The sequence below is a fragment of the Coregonus clupeaformis genome, unplaced genomic scaffold (assembly GCF_020615455.1).
Source record: "Coregonus clupeaformis isolate EN_2021a unplaced genomic scaffold, ASM2061545v1 scaf0837, whole genome shotgun sequence".
In the NCBI taxonomy this organism is placed as follows: Eukaryota; Metazoa; Chordata; class Actinopteri; order Salmoniformes; family Salmonidae; genus Coregonus; species Coregonus clupeaformis.
In genome coordinates this window covers 8,319-14,580 of record NW_025534292.1, presented here as the reverse complement: position 1 = coordinate 14,580, position 6,262 = coordinate 8,319, and the positions used below count along the sequence as shown (strand labels likewise).

At 44.3% G+C, this 6,262-nt stretch overlaps 1 long non-coding RNA gene across 1 annotated transcript; it reads right to left on the bottom strand.

Annotated features, from left to right (window-relative positions):
* Positions 1–369: 369 nt before the first annotated feature.
* LOC121583266 lies at positions 370–3,793 on the bottom strand. Its single transcript, XR_006003482.1, has 4 exons — positions 3,762–3,793; positions 2,774–2,803; positions 2,577–2,602; positions 370–452 (listed from the first exon to the last, which is right to left on the bottom strand). It is a non-coding gene; the product is annotated as an uncharacterized LOC121583266 (long non-coding RNA).
* Between the last annotated feature and the right edge of the window lie 2,469 nt (positions 3,794–6,262).

Genomic DNA, 6,262 nt, shown 5'->3' with positions numbered 1-6,262 from the left:
CACTGGGCTTTCTAGTTGCATAAAAGTAAAACACTGTCTGTAAGATTTACAAATTTAAGTATGGCTTATTTTAAACTACAATGTATCCTTGCATGTTTTAGTGGAGGCTGTAGAATGGGTGACAGCATTATATTATTGGTTAGACCAAGTGAACCCAGTCTTCCTTGTTTCCAAGGGTGATATTCAAAACTGATGTGCCAACTGAAATTGTGCGTATAAGACGATTGCATTTGTTTTCAGTTCATATAAAGAAGTATACCACATTCAGTTTGACATTTTTTAAAGATTTAATATGAGGGAGAATGCAACAGTATATACAGCAATACTTAATATCGTACATTAAAATTACTCCATAAAAATGTAATTACTTCCACTCATGATTAAGACATGTATTGATGACATCCATGATTTGGCATACACAACTTCTGCATCTGGGCCTTGATTTGCTGCATCTGCGGATGAAAAGACCCCAACATATTGTATCAGGTCCAAAAAATCCTTCATCACATTAGATGAAAGCTGTGTGTGCAGAGAGACTTCCATTCTTATATCTTGTAGTAGACGTTTCTCAGTTTTCAGGATATTGTAGGATCCAAGATGTGGGACAATGACATTAAGACAATGATTAAATAGGTTTATTACAGAAGCAATGCTAAATTGGAGAGTGTACACCACAGCTCTGAGGACCTTCACAGGAAACACAAGTCTATTCTCTGGTCCATGGTCAGATGGATACCGTGACAAAACCTGACCCATTCTGCCTGACATATATGGAAATCCAAAAGTACAGTGAGGCAAAAAAGTATTTGATCCCCTGCTGATTTTGTACGTTTGCCCACCGACAAAGACATGATCAGTCTATAATTTTAATGGTAGGTTTATTTGAACAGTGAGAGACAGAATAACAACAAAAAAATCCAGAAAAACGCATGTCAAAAATGTTATAAATTGATTTGCATTTTAATGAGGGAAATAAGTATTTGACCCCTCTGCAAAACATGACTTAGTACTTGGTGGCAAAAACCTTGTTGGCAATCACAGAGGTCAGACGTTTCTTGTAGTTGACCACCAGGTTTGCACACATCTCAGGAGGGATTTTGTCCCACTCCTCTTTGCAGATCTTCTCCAAGTCATTAAGGTTTCGAGGCTGACGTTTGGCAACTCAAACCTTCAGCTCCCTCCACAGATTTTCTATGGGATTAAGGTCTGGAGACTGTCTAGGCCATTCCAGGACCTTAATGTGCTTCTTCTTGAGCCACTCCTTTGTTTCCTTGGCCATGTGTTTTGGGTCATTGTCATGCTGGAATACCCATCCACGACCCATTTTCAATGCCCTGGCTGAGGGAAGGAGGTTCTCACCCAAGATTTGACGGTATATGGCCCCGTCCATCGTCCCTTTGATGCGGTGAAGTTGTCCTGGCCTCTTAGCAGAAAAACACCCCCAAAGCATAATGTTTCCACCTCCATGTTTGACGGTGGGGATGGTGTTCTTGGGGTCATAGGCAGCATTCCTCCTCCTCCAAACATGGCGAGTTGAGTTGATGCCAAAGAGCTCGATTTTGGTCTCATCTGACCACAACACTTTCACCCAGTTCTCCTCTGAATCATTCAGATATTAATTGGCATACTTCAGACAGGCCTGTATGTGTGCTTTCTTGAGCAGGGGGACCTTGCGGGCGCTGCAGGATTTCAGTCCTTCACGGCGTAGTGTGTTACCAATTGTTTTCTTGGTGACTATGGTCCCAGCTGCCTTGAGATCATTGACAAGATCCTCCCGTGTAGTTCTGGGCTGATTCCTCACCGTCCTCATGATCATTGCAACTCCACGAGGTGATCTCTTGCATGGAGCCCCAGGCCGAGGGAGATTGACAGGTCTTTTGTGTTTCTTCCATTTGCGAATAATCGCACCAACTGTTGTCACCTCACCAAGCTGCTTGGCGATGGTCTTGTAGCCCATTCCAGCCTTGTGTAGGTCTACAATCTTGTCCCTGACATCCTTGGAGAGCTCTTTGGTCTTGGCCATGGTTGAGAGTTTGGAATCTGATTGATTGATTGCTTCTGTGGACAGGTGTGTTTTATACAGGTAACAAGCTGAGATTAGGAGCACTCCCTTTAAGAGTGTGCTCCTAATCTCAGCTCGTTACCTGTATAAAAGACACCTGGGAGCCAGAAATCTTTCTGATTGAGAAGGGGTCAAATACTTATTTCCCTCATTAAAATGCAAATCAATTTATAACATTTTTTACATGCGTTTTTCAGGATTTTTTTGTTGTTATTCTGTCCCTCACTGTTCAAATAAACCTACCATTAAAATTATAGACGGATCATTTTTTTGTCAGTGGGCAAACGTACAAAATCAGCAGGGGATCAAATACTTTTTTCCCTCACTGTACACCTAACTTTACGATGGAGAGTACAGTATATATTATTACTATTTCAAAATATTGAACTCACCACAATAAAATGAAAATGTGTGAAAAGTAAAAGAGGAAGAAATTGAGTGTAGACCTGTAAGCCTCTATAACTATGAGTCATCATAATCATTAGTCAAAGCTCATTTGGAACTCACAGCTCACCTGAATTTCTTGGTATATGGCATTGTCTGTTTTGGAGATAAAATGGAAGTTAAATATGTTTAATTAAAACCATTTTTGCAAAAGTTTTTCACCCAAGGGCCTGAAATCTCGTATATGACCATTTAGCCAGCATTGTAAATGTCACAATATAATCAATGCATTTCTACGGAGCTTCATAATATCTAAGCATTTCTCACCCAAGTTGTTTTATGTCTCAATCTCATCACCTGTTTTGAAGATTAGAATATGTTAAAACCATTAAATAAAAAAGTTCTTTTCTTTTTTATAAAACAATAAAATGGTTAATCTAATCTCCCAAACAAGTTTTTCCATTTACCCAGTATTGCGAATGTAAGAATGAAAAAACATAATTATTATTAAACATCATAATTAGTACATTTTTATGCATCATATTATCTAAGCATTTCTCATACACATTCTGGTACTCCTCCCCACCCGTTTGGGGGACAATATGAAAATTATCAAAATAAGAAATGTAGACTCCTGTTTTAAAGCAAGGCAATGAAACGTGTTACTTTCCCCAGCAAGAAAATCTAAAATGTCACTGACCAACAACCAAAACGAAACAGGTGGGGTTTTAGGAGGGGTTCTGAAAGACAGTCATGGGGGTGTCCACTGAAAGTTGACTACCAACAACGAGAATCTAAAAGACACCCACCATGAGCGCCCGCTAAATTTGCCCAAGAAGAGGCAAACAAAAGACACACCCAAACCAAACTTAAAGACAGGGAGCAAACCAAAAAGTGGAGCAAAACAAAAACAGGGGAAGATCAGATAAAGGATGGTTTGTTTAGAACTCAAACTCGGGAGAGCCAACTAAAGGTGCTAACCCTCAGCATCTCTCAAGACAACTAGAGTGCAGGGAAAGCAACTCTTAAATAGCACCAGGTGAAACACCTTCCCAATAACGAGATGACAACCAGCACAGGCGTAACACATACTGACTAACGAGGTGACACCAATCAGTGGGCCCTACGTGCTAACGAGCTATACGTTCTGAAGTCCAACCTCAAAACAAATGGAAAAACCTAAACTTTTAACAAACTAATTTCATGACCATTTACTTAGTATCAGCATGGTCAGTATTTTAAAACACACTTACATTTAATGGAAAGCATAGTTAATGCAGGTAAACATTATCCAAACAAAAAATTATTGTCTTACCTGCAACACTTTCATAGGCAAATTCATCACTGAGAAATAAACAAGATACTGTGTATTAAAAATTGGTTGATCATATTCCATTAAAGCATTCATATTATTCATATACACCTTTATGTAGAAGCAGCACACCTTTGTGTTTTTCCATTGCTTCATTACAGTAGAAGTACAAAATGTAGTCTGTGACATTTATTTTCAAAGAAACGAATACAAATAGATACAAAGAAAGAATTTTGATATAATAAAGTAAAATGTCAAATATACATGATTTTCCCACCTGGATTCTTCCTCCACGTTTGAAGTTCCATCTAAGACAAAGACATCCAGAATGTGAAATACATTTTCATTGATTGAACAATAGTTTTATTGGAGAGCTTGAAAAACATACCATCACCCTCCCCTGTCATTGGCACATCGTTCTCCTCCTTTTGTGTTGTTCTGGGGGAAATATACATGTGAAACGTTCAATCAATATACATGATCATGCTAAACAAACTAGCTATGAACATGTAATGAAAACTATGAGCTTACCTTCGACAATAACATTTTAAAGCTCCTGTCAAAAAAGAAATGTAACATTATTGGTTAAATTCAAGCTAAATATCATAACAACAATATTAGAAATGCTCCAGATAGTGTTACAGGAGGGGGTCGCAGTTCCGGAGCGATCCACTAGGTGTCTTCCTCCGACAACCTTAGGCACCTCCTCACTCACGGTCTGGATTAATCATGATCCGATTGGTGTCACCTGTGTCTACCTGTTCACCTGTGTATTTATACCCTCACTTCCCTGTGTTCCCTTGCTCAGTTTTCTCTGATAGTTTCTCTATGCTCAGCAGTACTAATCAGTGTCTGATCGGAGAAGTATGTACAAGTACTCGAGAAGTGTTCTCCCTGTTTCTTTATTATTTCAGTCGTAGTTACCATTTCATATTTTGGATGTCAGCCTGTTTTTGGAGACTTATTTGCTCCACCTTTCTTTTATCGTGTTAAGTCAATTTTTTTGTATCCTGGCTTCAGGACCACCAGTAAAGAGCCTTGTTTCACCATCTCTGCCTACTGCCTACTGTCTATCCTGCACCGCACCTGGGTCACACCTCACACCAACCCTTACAGAAAACTGAGCCAATATGGACCCAGCGGAGGCAGCACAGTATCAGAGCACATTGGCAATGCAGAGAGCTATGCTGAACCAACACGACCGCAGCCTGCAGCAGGTCACCGAGAACCTCCGCCAGCTGACGATCGCTGTGCAGAGCCGGGTGGACACCCGACCAGCCCCTGCAGACGGCAGAGCGGATGCCGCAGCAGCGGCGTCTCCAGTCTCGCCTGCGACATCGCGGGAACCCCGCCTACCACCTCCGGAGAGGTATGACAGATGTCCAGAGGGCTGCAGGGAATTCCTTACCCAGTGTTCCCTGGTATTCAGCCTACAACCCTCCTCCTTTCCGACGGAGCAGGGCCGGGTGGCCTACATCATCACTCTGTTGACGGGTCGTGTCCTTTCCTGGGCTACAGCGGAGTGGGAGAGCCAAACTACGGCATGCTCAGACTCCTACCAATTCACCTGGGAGCTAAGCAAGGTGTTCAACACCTCTCGGGTGGTGTCGGGTTACGAGGCCGGGAGGCGGCTTACGGCCTGTCGGCAGGGTGACCGTTTGGTGGCGGACTACTCCATGGAGTTCCGGAACCGGGCTCAAGAGGCAGAATGGGAGGAGGCCGCCCTGGTCGTCCTTTACGTGCAGGGGCTATCGGAGGGGATGAAGGACAAACTCTCCTTCAGGGAGCTGCCTGAGCAACTGGACGGCCTCGTCGACCTCTCGGTGCAGGTAGACAATCGGCATCGTGAGAGGGCACACGAGAGAGGGATGACGCAAGGCGCGCCTCCACCTCCCACTATCAGCCCGGAGTCTTTCCGCCGATTCAGGGAGGAGACGCCTTAGGAGGAGGCTATGCAGCTGGGTGCAGCGCTTGTCCAGGATGGAGAGGCAGAGGCGTCTGCGCCAGGGATGTTGCCTGTTCTGCGGCCAGGCAGGTCACCACTGCGACTCTTGCCTGGAGAAGCTGGGAAACGCGAGAGCTCGCTAATATCGGGAGGGGTGCTAGTGAGCCGGAACCGCAACCCCAACTCCAGAGACTCCCGGACGTTTCTTCCCGTAAGGGTTCGGTGGGCCCACGCTGCGCGTCGGGCGCATGCACTGGTGGATTCTGGGGCTGCGGGAAACCTGATGGACGTGGGGCTGGCCAAGCTCGCCCTGGGGGAGTGGAGGCTTTGCCTAGAGGGGGCCGACCATCCAATCATCGTATGGACTGACCATAAGAACTTGTCCCCAATGCCCTGATTGCTGCCCCAGTTTCGTGGGGAATCGATAGGCTGGCCAGAGCAGCGCAACGGCGGGAGCCCGATCCGGATGGAGGTCCATCGGGGAGGATGTACGTACCCAAGGCGGTGAGCTCTTGACTGCTTCAGTGGGTGCACGCATCCGACCTCACCAGCCATCCAG